Genomic DNA, 21,015 nt, shown 5'->3' on the forward strand with positions numbered 1-21,015 from the left:
CCTGGAGGACAACGATGACATTACGTACTTTCTATTTCCCATCGACTTTCGATGGGCAAGTTGTCTACCAACACGAGCATGTATAACGTGTCAGGATGTTTCGCGGCTGAGCTCGTTCCTCATTTCCTTTTCCCGTAAAAGGCACGCCCTAAATCGGTGCATGGAATTGGTAATAAATCCAACGTTGATCGTTCAATCTCGGGAACGTCTTGACCTTGGCTGTTTCTCAGGTCCTAGACGGCATTTAATCTAGAAGCAACACGCCGCTCTTCTACTCTATTATTAGAGAAACAGAGAAGTATCGCTTTATTTTGCTACCGGTTTCTTCCGACGTAATTTCGCAGCCTTCGAACTAACACAAGTTCGTGAGCAGAATACAAACGAGGTATACACATATTATCAATGGGATTTACATCGTTTCTGAATCCTTTTGAGGAAACGTTAACTTTATTTTCTTTCTTTTTTGTTTTTGTTCGTGCCTATGATTTTCATCTAGACACGAATTTTAAACATCTGACATAAATCAAATGAAATTATTTTATTTCTTCAGAAATTAATAATAGCCACTTTTCACGATTGAATTGTTAGAAATATCTACAATTTCTATATCCAATTGCGGATGACAACCGTCGCACATCTCTATTGCAGATAATGCATTCACACGAATTAATAAAGACGCAATAGACGTTTGACATCAAACTTACATCAGTTTCAACTAATAAGTAAAATAAAAGAGCCTGCATAAAAAACCTGCAACAAACACAGTCGCATCTGCCAATCAAATCGGAATAATGAGTCGAAGAATAAAATTCTAGGCCGATGAGATAGGCAATATTAATCGCATAGCAATTATTTTCTATCCGACGTATGTGCCAGCTATTATCCTTATTTCAATATTAAACTCTTATTTTGCAGAAAAATATTTACACTCGCCTTTACCTTTCATGGTTTTTTCGAGGTCGCGAGTTTTCAGAGAATTCGATCGCTTGCGTAACAAGAGGAACGTGCCGATACATTCGGCGTTATCATCGGCCCGATCCCGAGGGAGGCTCTTTAATTCCAGCACGAAAACAGAAACGTTCGTACGGCCTCGACCTGAGCAAAAGTTCGTCGAGGTTGCCAAGCCTGAGGCCGGCCTCCTATCACTATTTCGTTCTCCCTTGCTTCCTGCCTTCCCCTTCTCTTTCTAATGTGTAAGTTCGACTCAGGACTCGAGAAAGGTCGAAGCTAGCCGGAGGTAGTCGACTGGCGTCGAACACTCGCGTCGAGAGCCGAGCGCAGAGGCTGCGAAACGAGTAACGAGCAATCGAAGAGCATCGTCAGTCCCTCACGGTGAGCCGGTTCAGTCGGTCTTCTTCGATCGTCTCTGTTGTTTGCAACACTCGTCCTCGTAGGTGGCTGCATATTGAAACTCCTCTCTTTCTCTCTCTTTGTTGTTTCTTTCGTTTGTTCTCATCGTGTCGAACAAAAAGCCTACGGCAGTGCTGTAAAATTTAAACTAAACATAACCTAACCCGGTCGTGCATAACTCCACGCGTATTCACTGACGAACAATTAGTGCGTACAATTTATTGGTGGACAAGCTTTTCCGCGAGCACGGGGCTGTTCTGTTTGTGGATTTCTACCCTCTGTCTCCTTGTGGATTACTCGACGTCCCGTAACGGGAACTTCTCTCAAAGGTAGGACGACTTTGATATACTTCATTCGCAAGATGTGTCGTATCGAGAATCGTTCGAATTCTGTACATTGTCTCGTTACAAGAGACATTTGTCTTTTTTCTCTTTTCATCGCTATTGAAATTGTAAGTGTCGCAAATAAAATAGTTACGGGAGATTGATCAACCAGTGTTGATGAAACGTCGCCACCGAGAAAGAGACACGGCAAGGCCGGTGAAGACCTTGAATAAAACGTGTTTCGAGCGCTTCTTACCTGGCCGTCGGTTCGAAACGTGCGCACGTAATCGAGGTTACTAAGATCGTTCTAAAACGGCGTAATTACCACGCAAACTATCTTCGAGTCGGCCGACCGAGTCGGACCTTGGCGAACCGTAAGCACGGTGTTTCTCGATGTGGCTGTCTAATTGATCGTAGATTACGATTGAATTGCATTCGGTTTGCATTGAAATTACGTACCACTTTGCCTGGTGTGCCAGGCATAATTCGACATGCATCTAAAAATCAAACGTTCTATATCCATAGAACACTGGTAACTACTTTAAGCTTGGCCGATTTCAAGTTCGATCGATCCCGTGAATGTTATTCCGAAGTATTTCGTGACGTTTAAAGCATCGACGTTGAAACAGAATCGAGCTCAATTTTCTTGGCGTAAAATAGACCGACTCGGACCATCGCTAATGGATTAGTGATTTAGAGAGGCTTAGAGAAGGTTAAAGCTTTTGTATGATGCCGGAAATAGAAGTTATATTTATCGATCAGTCGGTACGTACCAAGTATTCGTACGAAGTGGCCACGTACTGACGTCTGATTACAGCCTGTGATCTATAATTGATGACCGTTTAAATCGCAATCCAAGACGTCCCCCGAGTCCAGCAAACTGCGTAAATAATCGACTTGACTAAGCCCACCGCCCTTTGTGAGGCCGGCCTGTATCATACGAAATTTTCTGCTGCAGTACGTGTTGACATTTATACGACGAGTTCCTTCAGGTTTGAAATTACGCGAAACGTTAGACCCGGCTGGTCAACCAGCCAAATCACGATTACCGTCTACACGTTACATTTAGTTCTTGGACACTTTTCAACGGAGTATTGTTTATATTTTCCTACGGTTATCCGTGTAATTTAAACGGACAGATATGCATTCTGTTTGCTCTTCGGCGGTTCACAGAATTTATTCCGTTATTTTGAGGAAGAAAATTAGGAAGATGTTTTCGCTGACCAGACAGTAGTTTATTGGCGTCGCTTGCATCCATTTTCCATCCGTGTCACCTTGTATTTCACCATTTCAGTCCGCAATAAATTCTACATACCACCGATTATTTTTCACCCCAATCCCTGCAGCTGTTTGAGTTGGCGCACGGAAGGGATTCATATCAACATTGTCACGATGTTTACTCCGATTGTCTACATTTGTCGACATCCGGACAGGTTCACGTTGAAGATCGTTGTTTACGATTCACATTGACCCATCGTGGCAACGTGACAACAAAAAATTTTTGGAGTTCGAAATAACGTCCGTAATTTCTGGATGTGAGTCATTTATGAGCGACTATGAATTGTCGTGTTTATAGAGATAGTTGTGTTCTAATTTTGTACAAGCTGGTGTAAAATTATTTCCCTTAATGCGATAAAAAAGTAGGAGAATTTAAATTTAGTCATCTATGATAAATAAATTCAATTATTTAGATATCTAAGGGCATGGTACTCTGGTAATATCTAATATCATTCGGCGTACTATTGTTTTATATCATCAAAATATTTATCAAAGAAATTTTCTGTATTGAAAATAACTTGCTGTTTTTCTTAGTATAATATAGGCATATTTCTGTGAAATTTGAATGTTGCTAGTATTTGCCAATTTAATACACATTTGGACAATTGTGATTCACCAAATATCAAATTTTCCTACAAATCATAAACATGATCGAAGTAAAAGAACGATTGGATTATTGATTCAGAGCTTGTCATATGTCTAAACGTAAATTCCTCACGACCCTTTTTATCATATATAAATTGATACAGTAGCAGACACACATTGATAAATTGATAAGTTATCGAGATTCGCTCTGGAATCACGGCTCAATGCCCTCTCTGGCATTTAAATTCATCTGTTTGTCGGCCAGGGTAAACCAAAGCGGACAACAGTTACTTATTTGACCGAGTCTTGCGTATCCACTTGTTCGGCATGAGCGTCGCGTGGTAAACACCATTTGAATTGTCGGGCAAATGTGAACGTCCCGCGAGACAAGCGTCTAAAACTAGTAACAGTTGAAACTTTCTGATTCTCTGCGAATGATTCAGAAGATGTTTCGTAGGGCACCCCATGTAGTCACCATCTGACTAATCTACAAATAAAACGCGAGAGACATCCCTAGCAGCTACTGCCAATTAAGACTCCCAGTTTGTCAGGTCATTCGTAAATCATACATACATTTGACGATGCTTATCAACTATAAATCTAACTAGGTTGAATGCACATTTTTATGTTTCTTCGAAATGTTCCGAATTTCACAGTGTACATACATTTATGCATCCACTTACAGTTACAGGAATATTTTATAAATATATTGTGCGTGTGTGTGTGTGCGTATTATATGAAACACGTTGAAATTTTATTAGTATTGTTATGAGTAGACTGTGGATTTGTATGCGTTTATAGACAATTTAAAAGTGCAAAATTACATAGAATACACATAATATGAAAAAATGTATAAAATAGCGAAAGTGTAGGGCTTTCTATAATATTTTCTAGGTAAAACCATTTTCTACCGAGATTGTGTTTTTTTAATTATATCCTTAAAAAATATGAATCCATATAAGAATCCGTAGTCTAGTTATAGGATTTTACCACCATGTTTATATTCTTAAAGTCTGAAAGAAATCTGAACTGTTGTACAAAAGAATGTTGCTGTATGTTTACTTGCAGACAATATTTTGTAATTTACACATACCTTTTTAGATTACTTCTAAATTTTGTCCATGCTATGACGACAAACGTGTCTTAATACAGCGACAATGAAATTTCAAAATGGTTCCTATAAAAAGTTTTTTGTGATAAATGTTTAAATACTCTCGCGAGCCACTACACAAGATGTTCCTGTATGTATTAACGTAGATGTCGGTGGAATAATGTTCATGCGAATATCTTCAACGGACATTGCCCCACCGGTTTGAAATTGTCTAGTTTAAAAATGGATCGTGACTAGCCTGTGGAAACAATTATTTAACCGAGCGACTCGGTCGAGGTACCGTTCAGAACGACTAATTTTAAACGCAGCTCCGGCATTTTTTAATCGTCATTCCGTACAATTCATTGGCAATCTTGCAACCAGATTGCGGTTTGGGTTAGATTCGGGTTAGTTTTACAGAGGAAACGTTGTCTCTCATTAAACTTTAATTCAACGAAACGCTTCTGTAATTTCCTAGCCTACGTCGCGTTGGAGTCGTGAATATTCTTCGATCAAATATACCGTTTGTTACTCGCTGTAGGTTTGAGCAAGTGTTATGCTGCAACTTCGTAGACGCATCTCTGTTTTTTTGTACGGTTTTTCCTCTGCGTACTCTCCACGGTACAAAGATGTAGATATTTCACTGATCCATATAAGTAAATATTCCGTTCTGTCACAGTTAATTTACGTTCGACTAATTAGTATTGCATCTCTCGTTTCTTATCTTCCACACGTTTCTCCATGTGCCAAACAAGTACTTGAAAACAGCCTTACTTAGCATCTTACTACTTAACAAGAAGACTAATCAGTGATATACGGTTATCAATAACCGTTCGAGCGTTTGCAAAACAGGAATACGTGCGAGAATGTTGCAGAGCATCTTCCTCGATTAACTCCTCTTGTATCATAGAATTTCACCACACGCAACTGGTCGAGAAAAATCTCAAGCACGAATTTCTTCTTTCTAAAAAGAATCATCATTCTTCCACTTAACAAACTACCGGTGCCCGATGCACTCGGTGCGGAACGATAAAGAACGTCGCCCATTGCACTCGGTTGGCTGAACACGGACAGCGGCTTCCCCCGAATTTCACCGACTTTCGAATAATTTAAAAATTCCACTCTCCGTCGCTCGAAAAGTGTTGAAATGGAACCGAAAGGGGCGAGCTAAAACACAGATGTGCGGGGGTTCACGAAACGCAATGAAGATCGGTTTACCGTTGTCGTCGGTCAACGCGTGTTTGTTTGGAGTCCAATGGAAACCGGTTGCCGGCGTGGCGCGTTCACCAGCGTGTATGTGAGAGATGCGTGAGCTGTACACTCGTATATGAGTGTAAGTGCGTGCATGCGTAGGAGCAGAAGAGGTAGAGGAGGCGAAGAGCCTTGCCGGAGGAGATGAAACGAGGGAGACGCGCATAAGCGACGTTTCGAGTGCCGTTACAACGTCCGAAAGAACTCTCGATAAACCTGAACCGCCACGCCGCATCTCCATTGCGCGGCATTAGGGTGAAGCCCCATGGATGGATGGAAAACAGGATTCTTCATGACGCGGGAGAGTATCGTCTGGAGTCGCGACGAGAGCACTGGCCTCCTCTGTCTCTTCTACGCGATGCACGTACTCGCGTTAAGCATCGCGAGATCAGTCGTTGAACCCCCAGCTTTACGTGATTAATTGCCGTTGTTCGGGGTTTCCATGCTTCTCTCTGACCATGGAACGTATTCGGAAGGGATTTCGGGATGTTTGGGGACGTTCTCAAGTGGTTGGAATGCGCCTGGTGCAAGCACTTCGGATGGACTCGTGAGAGGACTCTAATATGGCTTGATTAGCGAGTGTGTACGGTATTGTGAAAGCTGCAGGGTAAACATAGTTATGTTTCCTGGTAGAGTGTCGAGTGGAATTTTCTGTGAACGTGCATACAGGGTTTTCAAGGATTCTTGGAGATCTTCTGAGTCGCGTCGTTGAGATTATCGGTCTAATGTTACGTAAAGGATTGCTTTAATCTTAATTTAAATTTAATGTAATACATTTTTAATCGGAGGGGATGTGTATGGAACTATGAGAAGTTATGGCTGAGTGAAATGTTTATTCTTTAGGTCACGAACGATTAAATATTGTTAGTTTATGAGACGTGACTTTACAAAGAAAGCATAGCTGTTTATAATTTTATTGAAAATGTTTGGGATTATAAGAATAAATTGATTTGAATAATTATATTATTTTAATTATTTTTTAAATTTTTACAAGAACGAAAATTGTTGCGTAATAACTATTTTTCGATGGTTGCATATAAATACGAATCACCGTAATGCCGATTTTTATAGACTTATTTCGAGCTTCATAAAAAAAAAGACAAGTAAATTTTATAGTTACCAACAATTCTTATCTCGATTTTACCTGATTTAAAATTTATGTTGTTACAAAACGTTTCGATGTAGAGATCGGCAGTTTTCCTTGGAAATGATTTCAAAACTCAAGTTAACAATCTTGATGCAAAAATGCAACATAATAGAATGAATAAACGTATATTTCAACATTAGAAATTATAATCCTTATACGTATAAAGTATTTATAAAATATTGCTTCTATTCCTACATGATTAAAGGCCTACAATAATTCATATAAGTCGAATCAGATTTTTCCACGAATTTCGACGATACTTCTGCATTCGTATCATCAACTTCGATCCATACCTTTTAATGTTTCTTAGTCAACGTTACTATATCACTCTCTGTATATTACCGTGTAGATTATCTTATACTTCTGCAATCGAAATTGTATAACGTAGAACATAGAGCTATCTTGCTATTATATATTATTGCATAGTAAGTCTGGATTATGAAACACATTGATATCAGAACCCGGAATGGCTTAGCTTTCAATCTTTATAAGGGAACTCGACACAAGCCGTGGTCGTGAATCCTTCCGAGTGTGATAGATCAGTGGATCAAACCATTTTATTCTGGAACTTATCGATCCATGTAAGCGACTTCGAGGACTGAGGGTGATTGCGAAAAATTGTTTGTTCATGCTATGTTTTCTCTCACGGGTACCAATGGGTTGCATCTCGCGATTTATCGATCACGTGGTGAAAGTGACGCCGTTTGATACAAATTTAGAAAGCCGATTGTACCGTCCTACGGTTTGCTCTAGTTCCAACGTATATGTTTTCCGTTATGTGTGAATTTACAGATCGGTTGCGTGAAAAATACACGGCGCCGGCTAATTAAATCGAATTGAATCCTTATCGAACGTATCTTCTGACTGCCTCGTGCCACTTTCTAATTGGACGATTTGAATCGAGTGTTCTATCTCAAAATTAGGACCATGTCGAGTTTACCGCGACGGTACGCTACTAAATTACAAGACTCAAAAGCAGCGTTTCATTAACCATTCTAATCTCGGTTGAACGTCGTTTCGTGTTTTCGTCGAAGTCCGATCCCCATACTTGCGGTCGATAATGCACCCTTAAATCCTCTTCCTCGGCGAAAATTAATTTTATAACAATGGACACCGTGGAGAGTACTCCAGTTTCTCGAGGTGAACAAACCAACAGAGAAATCGATTGCCTTTTGCAACTAGTCATTACGAGCGAGCAGGAGGTCAACGGTTCCACCGCTTTTATGGCTATTACACTTTCTTCGGCGCGAGCCCTATCGGCTTAATAAATTTACTTAGCCTCTTCTAAGTAGACCAGAAGAGGTCGACGCACGACGATGACCGTACACCGCAACACTAGGAGAACGCACGATGCTTTGCGCGTCGAGAGATGCGCTTCGCGAATGCCGTAAAAAGCTTGCCAAGAGTGGTAACAAATTAGTCGGAGACAACACTGGGGGAAGTCGCTTTTGGTGTATGGTAGTTGCCTACTGCCTTAGAATGACTGCGAGTCCACGAGCAAGATGTCCCCGTGATTCATCCAGCATCTGCGCGTGGATCTTCTTTTTCTTTCTCTCTGCTCTTTATTAATCGGATTTGTAGGAGATTCATCACGGTAAATCGACACGCAAGGCGATTTTGCCTTGAGATAATCCTCGCACAGGAGGAGGAGCGTTTCGTTAGATTGATGCAACGGTGCAATAATGAGAAAGGTATTTATTGCGAGAGTCGAAGATACAGTTGCTAAATGGTAGCTAGGAAATGGAAGGAAGTCAATCAATTATTAGCTTTCCAAGGGCGATTTGTTTCCCCTTTAAAGCAAATATTTCACTCCATGGTAATTCTTACTCAATTACGTATGAGGAGAAATTTCTGTAATTTGTTTCCTAACTATCGACATATTTAATACGACGCATTTATCCATAAGTTAACACACTGACGAGAGTAAAATGTGACGAGTACAGTCAATTTTGAAGTAATCTTAGTAGTGACAGCAATAAAACAAATTCACATATATCATTATTAGTTGCAGATAGAAAATCCTATGATATTTTATCAAACATTCTATTATTTAGTATCATGTATGTAGTTTATTTCTTTTCTCTTTCTTTGTTATAGCAATTTGAAATGTCCATGAAAAGATCATTTTAGATGCAAGACAGCTATGAGTTATAGATATTTTATTTTCTGAATCCAGATGAGTTACTAGTACCCTTTTAAATAAATTTACTATGTACTGACTGTGAAATGAAGCAAAATACGATTTCGACTTCAACTTGTGTACAATCACAAATTACTAGAATTCATTCATTCTTATGGCAGTTCAGCCTGCTAAGCTGGTTACTATTTTATTCTATCGAGTTGACAAAGACTTAGAGTCTCGTGTCGCTGTACAAGGAGGTCCAGAACGTGTATACGAGGCAGATTTGTCACGTAGACTATAGATTGATGTGACAGAAAGTTGTCTATTGTTTTCGCCGTAGGCGCCACCGTAGATTTACACTGAAGTCGCGAGCCTGTTTATATGGGAGTCGATTTGCAAGCCTACGCGCGAGACGGAAAGCTTGTCTGGAACATCTATTACGAGTCCAATATTCGCGAGTCGGTGTACCGCGTGTCTTTTTGTCTCGGTGTACAAATTGAACGGTAATGAAATCGTAGAACGTGGAACGTGAAAGTCCCTTACTAACTTGCCGGATGATGTAACTGGTAAACGCGCTGTATCCGTTTCGCGATTTATTATCTCTAACAATAATGCTACGTTTTCCTTTGTAATATTCGAATCGATAATGCTGCATAATGAATTAGCAAGAAACAGCGAATTGATTCCTTATTTGGTGTTGAAGAAAAGTAATGGTACAGATAGATCAACTTTCCTCGTAAAATCCTGTATAAATTTGTAGATTCTTTATTTAACATTTTGTAAAGTTTGAATAAGTATGTCATAAGTAGATTTCAGATGTTTACGGATTTATGAAGAATTGCAATGAGCAGAAATGTAGAGAATACGTATAATGTACAAGATTATATGAAATATCGTAAAATGTGCTACAGATAGAGGACGAAAAGAACGTTTATTTAGATTCTATTACTTTAACGATGTATACGTAAATTTAAATTTGCACGAACATTCGCTGTCTAATCATAAAAGTCAAAATTACTAGCGCCATTACTTTCTTTTTTTCGCTTGAAATTGTTCTAAAATCGACTTTTATATTAACTTTATTATAATTCAATTTCTATGCTTCGCTACAAACAGTTAATTTTGCATTTTTTAACGATTCATTTTTATTGCAGAATTGTTCAAATGTGCTGAATTATGATGCATTTAAATTTGGAATTTTTTATTTGCAAAAAAATTAAATAAAGGAACTTATGTTTTACAGATATACATATGTACATATCATTATTTGACTTTATCGTTTATCTCTAATCGTTTTCTGAATCATAAGATAAAAGAAGCAAAACATTCAAATGATATTTTTTAAAAAGAGGTGTTTTAATTAAGCTTATTAATATCGTGAAAGCTATCTCGTTCATCTGGAGAAACTGGACCACTCTTAATTGTGGAACGCAAAGTACATACGTATCCCCTATCATCCAGTTTTGGTCGATTTGAGCGATCTCGATGACAGTCGTTAGAGAAACGAAATTAAAGAGACAATGAAAATGTAGCATGATTTGAGGCATTGATGGTAAAGAGGCCGGAGTATCCTTTGTGCTCACGGAAACGTTGACTTTCGAACGGCCTATTAAGTTGCACAGTAGTCGTTGCTGTTGCTCGATCTACCGTGACTTTCTCTGAAACATTTCAAACGAACGGAATCGCGAGATCCTTTGAATGCACCTCGCTGCATCTGTAACTTCGGGAAGTGGGAAATCAATGGAAACTTCATCGATCATAGTTCTGCCCATTTATTAATGTTCCCAACTTTCTAAATCCAATGTTTTCCTTTTGTTATATAAAAATGATCGTCGCGATTTCTGCTTTAGCAGTTGCACAATTTCAGCATTATCGTGAAATTTCGAATTATTGTAAAATTCAATTTAAAAGATTCAACGTAATAGTAACTTTTGTTTAACATTTTGTATGATGCAAGTTTACTTCAAAATGATAGAGAGACGTACATATGTAAATTTAAATACTTCCAATGTCAAATGTTATGACGTTTCTCAGTCTATTCTCGATCACGTGCAATTTTACAATGACGCCACTTGGAATGTTTACGTAACACGTACATTGGATTATACATATATATTTAGAGTACATCTGTTATTCGTCTCTTTAATCGTTTCTCTTTAAATCTAGTATTTTATCAGTATATGTTTAATCCAGCTCAATTCTAAAATGACGCGAAGCGAATGAAATTGCTTTTACCGAATAAAATTGCGTAAAATTTCACGAAACGCTGCAAATAAGAAATAAATGTATTTTTAATTGCATTTTTCAGGTTCAATTAATTTTTATATAAAGATACAATCGTCGTTTTATTACAGTTTACATAGCTTTCGTTTCGGGCGAACCGTTGTGATAATTAAAACGTACACGTATCATTGGTAAAGATGGAAATTTCCGTGGGCGTGACATGAAGCAGCGACGGATACAAGTGTCGTTACACGCTGCAAATTAACAAGATATAGATGAGAAAATTCTTCGTCAAGAAGGCGTCGCGTACGACGTCCTCGTTGTCATTTTATTACAATACAAATTTTTCTTCTCTCTGGCGTTTCTCGCGTGAATACAGCGCAGTCTACTCCGACATTTCTTTTGCATCGAGGTCTCTTATTACATTATCTCAGCTATATCTTCCGGAACGAATGGCATCGAGACGGTATTTCGATTACGATCCTATCGAATGGTTTCTGGTAATGAACGAAGAGAGTGATTCGTGCTAATTGCGATAACAGTTGCGCTGCAAATTCGTATATTCTGTTAAACACAAAAATAAGGTTGATATAAGATATTCTATAATACAATATTAATAAACCGAAATTTATATCGAATTATTTTGTAAATTGTATGTATTTCGTTTAATTTCGTTCATAGTTTCAGCGTAATAGCTACATACTTTAACGTCGGTTTTTTTACAACTTTAATTAACCTAATTTTTACGAATTTTACTAGCAATTTTATAGAAGCGCGTAATTAATTCGTTGGTATTATGGAGAAAAGGTTGAGCAACATGAAAGAGTTGAACGAGAATTTTTGTTGCGAGTTCGATCATTTAACCATGACCTAAATATTTATAACATTAATTTTACTTCGGAATATGGTAGATACTTTTGTGTTTCGAATGAGTCACGAATATGAAGAAAATTATTACGACACCTGGAAGAATATTTGTAGAAACGGCGTGGTATGTTGCTCCCTCTTTGCAACGTTATCGCAGCTCGAGTCTTTTTTCTCGTCTCGTATAAACAGTCTTCTCTCATCTTGTTTCACACCTACTAGCAGCCACTTTTCCTTTGCATTTCCTTTCATTCATCCTGTTTTCAAAGGCTTCATTTAAAGGTTGCTTCTTTTGAAAGCGACTAAGGTGTTAAATTAAGCACTTGAAGTTTTTAAAAACTTACTTCATTACAAAATTTTACACTTCCGTAGTAGCGTAGAATGACATCATAAAATCAAATTTTAAAAAGAATTCTAAAAAATGTTCAATCATAACAATTTTTAAGCTTTTTAGCCATTTATAAACATATTGTAAACGCTTGAGAAATTTACTTAAGATTGTAAAATTGTCTAGTAAACTTAAATATTTGTATTGTCACGAAAATGTTCTCCTCTTCCTGGCCGAACATATTTACTCATATTAGAGAAATTATTCAGGTACTATCGAAGATTTTTTAGGGAGTGCATTACTTAAGACGTTAATTTTTAAATTCTTCTCGTAGAAATTTTTTGTGCAATTTTACGGAGACATGTTTCACACCGACACCCGTTCACCTTATTTTTTATGCAGTGGAAACTCGGTATGACGTAAAAAAAAAGAACTTCTCACGCCTTGCGTGTGCCGCTCTCGAAGAATTTCCTTTTCGTAAGTGCTCGAGCGTGCAGCGTGAGAAGTAAGGCTCGAATATAATAAAGAGCTGACAAAATCTTAGATCTCCTTGCACCGTGGAAAAAATGGTGATGAGAGAAATTGTGAGGTCGTCGCAACCTTTAGAAAATACTGCAAAGGTTTTTCGCAGACATAGTTTCAGTTTATATTCAACAACGGTGAAAAATATCGATATGGTTAATTTAATGAAAGTTAAAAGATGTTCGCAACAAATAACATAATGTGGAGTATATAAATAGAATTCTGTAGAATAACAGAATTCTTACATTTTGTAACATTTTACGAAATACCGATGCACTTTTACGATTAAGGATATTATGTAGAAGGGGTAGAGAATGTGTATGTTTATAAACAGTGTGGGATATTACTTTCTCATTATATAATGCACATCACCCTCGTCGACTTTGTATATGGCACTTAGGTTGGCAAAAGTGAAGGGTGAATTCCCCTCACTGATGTCAAATGTGAAGCAGCATTGCGATCAATACGAGGACTACTTCCAAAATACATATTACATCAGAGCCATATTTTCCTCGTAATTTCCATGAGTAAGTTATATATCAAATTTTATTATTACTATTTTTTATGCGATATACGAACAAACAGAAATTTTGTTATTTTAATTCTGAAATTTCACTTTTTTTATATATCACAGGATGAATATGAGAAAAATTGTCTCTAAATTATATATTCAAAAGACCAGAACTATATTTCTACTTTTATTTACCAATCCTTTGTTTTAAAATATTCAATATTTGTAGATAATTTATACCGTATATTATTATCAACAATTAACAACGAATAGATTCGATATTAAATTCTCTAATTACCAAAGGAAAAATAAAAAATATGGAAAAGATTAAAAACACAAAATACACATAATATATGTATGGAGAAAGTAATTTGGAATGTTCTGAATATAATTTGTATAGTATTGTAGGGAAGTTGCTGTCGCGTAGGGTGAATCTCTCCCCAACACGAGCGTTGAACTAGAGGGGGTAGTATTTCAATCAATAGCAGAGAGACGTTCGTTAGGGTGCTTCTGGACGCATTCTTTGAGTCTGAAAATTCCGTTACACATAATCTACTGCAGCAAACTGTCGAACTGATAGTTGGAATAATTTATCAGAGTAACAGGTGCTCGCCTTGATTTTATCACTATACGTGACATGATTGCGAACACGTATAACATGAGCTCCGGTAAATTGGTGCAACTAGCATGTTCCCTATGCGTCCGTTGATGCAAATTTAGTTTAATATCGATAGTTAAGCGACTGTTGCACCCGTCTAAAATGCATATTAACGATAATGCATTCGACTACGTAATGAACGTGAACGGTGCACTGGTTCAATCAAGGAAATCGTGATATAAGAAAATGTCACTTGCGTATTTATAAATTGGTCTCGAGGTCATTAGATACGGTACATGGGTATTTTGCGTCATATACGATCCATCAAAATTACGTTGACAGCATAGGTACGATATTTATTTCGTAGACTTTTGAGGGAGGAAATATAAAGAGAAATTAGAGTTGGTTTTACTATTGAATTTCAGCCGCCTGACATATACTACATCAGGCTTTTCAACCTTTATAAAATAGTAGGACAACGAATTGCATGGGTTCTGCAGGAAACGTCGGATATCCGGTAACAATAGATGACAATAGGCTGCCCTGTCACGTAATACAGCTAGAATGAATTGGATTTCAACAAGTTGCTACTAATTCCTCGTTTGCATTTCGAAACGCGTTTAATTCGAACTTCGAACGTGAAAAGAACTTTGTCATCTAATCAACTAAACAAGTTTAACGTTGTATAAATTGTTGGTGATTGAAGTAATTGAAAAAAGATATTAAGCCAGGATATTTTGCGTAATTTTCTAAAGTACCAGATCTTCAGAAAAAACATCTAATTTGTTGATTCACTAAAGGGAAGGTGCACGATTAATCGTGAAATTCCAATTTAATCCGTAATTTCAATTTGTTGGAAGACTCGCCAGACAGTCGGACAAACGATTGAGTATAATTGCCAGCAGTGCGATTTAAACGTACAACACCAGTGTTCAACTTCCTCACGGCATTCCGACATTTAGAAAGGCAGCACGGTATACGGTTCCGATATACTAAATGTTTACTAGGATTCCAGGATGCTGGAACGGGTGATTTCTCGCTATTCGATATTTCCTTGTCGACACTAATTAAAAATCATATACGTGGAAAAGTCTGTACCGATTTATGGAACGTGCGAACGGTTGCATAGAAATTTATAAATTACAGTGGAAACAAGCGATATATATCATCAATGGTATTCATAGAACAAGCTAATTTTCATCTTTCCTAAGTGGAATGTTTTACTTCCATTCATCAGCCTGTGGCATAGATCTGCGTATATTAATTTTAAGCATAAATATATCGGTATTATGGAACGTATGAAATATTCTAATTAGCGTTTCTTCAATAACCATGTATTATAATTATACAATTATATGATAATTAGATAAATTTCTAAATAAACATTCAGTTATATTTTTGAATAATCTTATTTCTATATTAAACTTATCTTTCTTACAATCTACGTATTAAAAGCTAATTTTATCATATTGCTATATCAATTTATTATCCCACTAGATATTTCACCTACTCTTTGAAATCTGTTATAACTGTTTAACATTGCAACACAAGTGATCTACTTTCACTACAGGTATTTTTCTTAGGTTTCTACTTAAAAACATCAGATAACACACATTCTAATATTTTAACCACTAATCCGTTAAACTGCAAGGATCTCGAAATATTTTGTGAAACTGCAACAATACAATCTAGGGCTTATTTCCAACTGACCTGCTTAGTTGTTCGAGCACGTACCTGGCTGGCTCCCGTAGCTTCTTGAATCCTGTTTTCACCCATTTCAGCTGGCAAGCTTTTCACCTATCTTCGTCTTCCTGCTCATTCAAAATACTTCCTGTCGTTGCCACGGCACGTTCTGCATTTTTATTGATTCATCTGTGTAGTCACGCACGAGAAGCGTACAAAATAATCCTCGATGTAATGCTTTGCCAAGCTTGTGCTCATAAATCAGAAAATTTATCGCTTCGGTGAACGTCTTAAAATTAACCAGATAGAAAAGCTTCGACGTGCAAGGATATTTAGAAGTTTTCAACTTGATTTGACAAAGCTGTGGTAATAAATACAAATTCAATTCGCTGAAAGGACAAGACGTTGATGAATTGTTTTGGGTCTTGTTGCTATATCTGAGATATAAATGAGACGGTAAATAGAATTGCCAATGCGTACAGACTGTCAGAGTGACGTGTGGACTTAATTAAATTTTCAAATAATATATTCGCGTGTCACTGGAATGTTGGAGTGCTTTGTTGGCAATGATGATCCCGCGCGAAATTGGAAAGAACTATGTGGGAGTAAGTGACGTGGGACACGTTGACTATTCATCGTTCAGTGTCGGGTGATTTGACAAAAACGTAACAACGTTCGCAATTAATACCGTTCGTGGGCCAATAAATTCTCTCGATGGGTGCTCTCGGAAGTGCATGGAAAACGTTGAAAATGAGCCAGTGGTAAACGAGGACAGGTGGAATAACCGATGTGGAACATGATGCACTCACCTCGTAAATGCGTTCTTTGCGTGCAACAATTATCATCGACACTTATTCTCAAACGCGACCGATGAATCATCGCTGATGAAATACATATACGAGGTGTATCGGTCTATATTTTTTAACGACCGATATCTTGCGTGTTCGTTTATCAAAATCAAGAGCAACATTATGTATTGCTTTAGTTGATATATATAGCCCCGGGAAGTACGTCAGTGATCTCTTTGTATCTCACAGCCGGTTAGAAGAGAAATCGTAAATTTATATTGTGAAATTAAAAGTATCAAATACAATCAATATCTATATTTTTTCTCAACGAATTCCACTTACGTCAAGATTGTTCTTGTTTTATAGAAGAATTAAGAGAAATTACAGCCGGCTGAAAGATTAATCTTACGTAGACAATCTGGGTCATTGACAACTGCAGAGAAATTTCACCTTTAAACTTTTTAAACAGAATCGCACAAAGAGCAACAGCTGTTAGCTGTTTATGCTATCATTTTTGCTTCTCTAATGGAAGGAAAGCTCCAAATGTCACAAACATATCTTATTTTCTTATCACACATCTCTTTTGTTACAAATGTACCACAAAATTAGTACAAACCAATTTATTTGTGAACTTGAAGCAGCTTAATTTATTCTTAAAAAGACCTTATAGTACCGCATGATAAGCACCAAATAAGTGTTTGATCCTACATAAATCCTACATAAAACTCTAGGACACGAAAAATCTACTTTTATAGCAACGGAAAAACGACGAAGAATCATAAAAGTATACTTCCCGGTAGGGAAAAAGATTAACGTCGATCGTAAACAGGATACACCGGAGCCATGGAACGGTGGCCCAGAATACGAAAGCCGAGAGGGGTCTGATCAGATGGAATAATCGGTTCAGCTGTCGATACGTGTCATCATCCGCAATATAGAAGAGTCGTTGACCTGATCCTTGAGGTCCTTAAGGTGCAAAAACACACACGCGATACCGTTGGCACGAGACCACGACGCGGAGAGATGCACCTGCTTGCCGGGGCTCATGCAGTCACGGCACATGCACCTGACGATGTGGCCCGTGAGCTCGCGCGCGCGTTTCTTCGCCTCGTCGTCGTTCCGCGTCGAGGAATCCGCGGAGGTCGCGGCGGTATGCGCCAGGAATCCTCCTCTTTTGTCCTCGACGTAAATTACGCGGCGGGCAACCGAGAAAAATGACAATGCCAGGGAACAGTTGATTTCGACGTAAGTACGAGGCACAGTTAGAGTAACTGCTACGCCGACGGTTAACGCTTTTCAACGTCGCGTCGCGTCGTACTGCTTTTCACGTGTCAACCCACCAGGTTTCTTTCAGTCGGTACTAGGGATCCGGCATAGAACTCTGAAACGACAGACACACGTTCGATGACACACGAACGTTTTAATGACGAATGTGGGACGCAGAATCGCGGCGATGTTTGATTCGAAAAGGAGTGGAATTTGAAAGCACGGTTGCACGATTCGTTCTTTTGCTTCTAGTTATAGACAACACTCGTGAAATTTGTATAAATTAAAGATCACAGGGGGGGGAGGAACATGGTCAGTAGACTGAAAATATCTGCGCATTTATGGAAAAATGAAATTTTTCAAAATGAGTGAATCCATATGTAATATAGAAAAATACACAAAATATTCAAAGCATGATGCTAATTATAATATTTTATAAATGAAACAAATTTTTATAAGCGAAGAAATATCTTATAAGTATTTGCGTAAATATTTACAATGTAATGGTAATTGCATTCTTATTTATAAAAATAATTTTTTGCGTCTTTCTGAAATATAAATTCAAGGAATTTCCTAAAAGAGATTGGAAGGTTCGAATGACTTCTGTAAGGAGAGAATGTTTGCAGAGCGACACAAATAAGGAATTCGTAGTAGTAGTAGGAAACTATTGCGTAGTTTTATGTAACAGCTCGATGGAATTCCAATCGATCGAGATCGTCCTTGAAGATTTGCATCTTTGTAAAAGCGAATAAAACGCAATTTAGTTTACGTAAATGATCGTAGAATATAAAATGCACCATAAACTCTAATCCTCGAATTTGAAATACTTAAAAATATTCTAACATTCCTTTCATTTCAATCATTCGCATTCCAAAGTAATATATTTCCAGCAATTTCTAGCCAATTAAAAATTTTCATGGTTACTTTGGTACTTTGTAACAACCTGAAATCGTTGACGAATCGTCGACGATCATAACGGTATCGCGAAGGTTTAACATATACATATCGAAGAACGTATACAACGAACCATACGATCTCTGCGTATTTTAAAGAACACGCCTAAATACAGTAACGTCTTTACAATAAGTGCTCGTCAACTCGACCGTGTAAAATAAAGCTTGCGGTGCCCGTGCTTGTATGTGACTAGTCGCGATGACAAATCGTGTCTAATTTTCTTCGTTTTAGGCGTCCATTCAGGTACACCGTGGATCGTAGCGTTTACTATTACTTTTGAAGGATAGTTAAGTCATTACATGCCGGATGGGTAGCTCTTTTCTCGCCGGTGTACCGCTATGCGCCGATGATTATGCAACTTCGCACTATTCCACTGCTGTGAAACGACCACGAACAAGCGGCTTCCTATCCGTGGCTTTAAATAAACGTAACGATCCCACTTCGATAAATTGCGAGATAAAATCATCTCTAGTCGACAGATCATGCTTTAATAAAACATGATGTCAGAATTGGATTCGCATAAATTGATAGTATTCAGTTTTATTGATATTTTGTTAACTAAAAATTAACTAGTACTGTAATGATAAAAATGAACGAAGGAAAGAGAAGGAAAAGACGAGGATAGATTTTGTCCGAGGTCTGCTAATGGAATTCAATCGTAAGGATATTCTCAGAGATTTTTGACGATGATAATGGGGACCAGGTTAGGGATTTGTACGAGGGAAGCATTCGAGGAATTGTGCCTTGACATAAAGCATAATTTGTTAGAAATTTATACGAACTAATGGCGTGTATTTGGTTGAAGAGACATATGTATAAAAGTGAAATTGTTTAAACAGGGTGTAGAACGATGCTTCTTTCTACCAATTTCAAAAACATTCTGCCTACTTAATATGAAATGACTAATGAGAAATATGCTACTTACTTTACGACGCCGTTATGTCTTTTACAGCTACATCTTGCTAAGCTAGAATTTCAAGAAAGAACAAAAGTCATGAAAATTGACACTTCTCCACTGAAATTAATAAAAAATTTGCTTTCACTCGGTTTTTCAATAACTGCGTCGTTCTCAATAAGATTGTTTAAATATATTAACCGACGCTTTCCATTGCTAAATCCATCGCGATAACCAGCCGCTATGAGATGAAATTATCAGAATTCAGCTTGCTCGGAGAACCGTATCCAGAAGGTTGGACAGGACGATTAAGCCTGTAGCCAACGAGATCAGCTTTTTCCCCCGAGCTACTTAGGAGAAAGCGAAAGAAAGGGAGGCGTTAGGACGTGGCAGATGCTCGCGATAAAGCGGTAAACCGAACGAGAGGATGTCGGTTACGTAATACAAGGAATGCCTGACCTCGTGACTGGGCGCTAGCCTGTTACCTGAACATTCTTGCAGCACGCGTGTCCGGCATAATACGTTCGTCCGTACGAAAAAGTCTTATTTCTATCACGGTGATTGCGCAACCGGAGGACCAACAACGGTGACGATGCACGCCGCTGAAACGATAGCTGTTCAACCGTGATGAAACGATTCTTGTAAGAAACTAGGATTTGTTAAATGATGTCCTCTCAACTTCATTAATTCTCAAATCTTCAAACTGTTAATCTGCATTTTAGTAAGACCATTAGATATAGTAAGATTTGGATTACGCATCCGTCAATTGATCGTCTAACCAACTAAGATATAAACTAATTGCAAAAATGCAGATTTTCTTTACTGATCAGGGTTATATACCAATTATTTCCATCTGGAATCTGCGATATCTGGAGTTGCAGACTTGTTCATCCTTTTTAAGATCTTCAATGATGTTACCCATTGTTCGCAACTTCTCGAGTCGCTAAATTTCTATGTCTCCGCCACAAGGACTTTTCTACCACATCACAATAAATCGTTACTGGTCAGTTTGTATTCACTAAATCATATATGCGACATTGCGAACCGTTATTGCACCGACTTAGGCTCTTTTTGGCGCTGATATTTGTATTTTTTTGTAAAAATGTAATTCGCTTGAAAATATTTTATAACGTCTGCGACTCGTCCGTTATTTATATGTTTATATTTATATTATCACTTAATTATGTATTTACTATTCTGTATACTAATCGGCAGTTATCCCTTTTATTGTCATCTG

At 37.7% G+C, this 21,015-nt stretch overlaps 1 protein-coding gene across 4 annotated transcripts in view; it reads left to right on the top strand.

Moving 5' to 3' along the window:
• The first annotated feature begins 1,286 nt into the window (after positions 1-1,286).
• Positions 1,287-21,015, top strand: part of smash (smallish) — a 156,807-nt gene continuing 137,078 nt past the window's right edge. For 2 of the 4 annotated variants that reach the window (XM_033347199.2, XM_033347202.2), the window contains exon 1: positions 1,288-1,679. The gene's annotated coding sequence lies outside the window, so the exon portion shown is untranslated. Of the gene's footprint in view, positions 1,680-21,015 lie in introns of all 4 variants that reach the window. The other 2 variants (XM_076620215.1, XM_033347203.2) reach the window with 2 other exon arrangements.

The sequence above is a fragment of the Bombus vancouverensis genome, chromosome 7 (genome assembly GCF_051014615.1).
Source record: "Bombus vancouverensis nearcticus chromosome 7, iyBomVanc1_principal, whole genome shotgun sequence".
In the NCBI taxonomy this organism is placed as follows: Eukaryota; Metazoa; Arthropoda; class Insecta; order Hymenoptera; family Apidae; genus Bombus; species Bombus vancouverensis.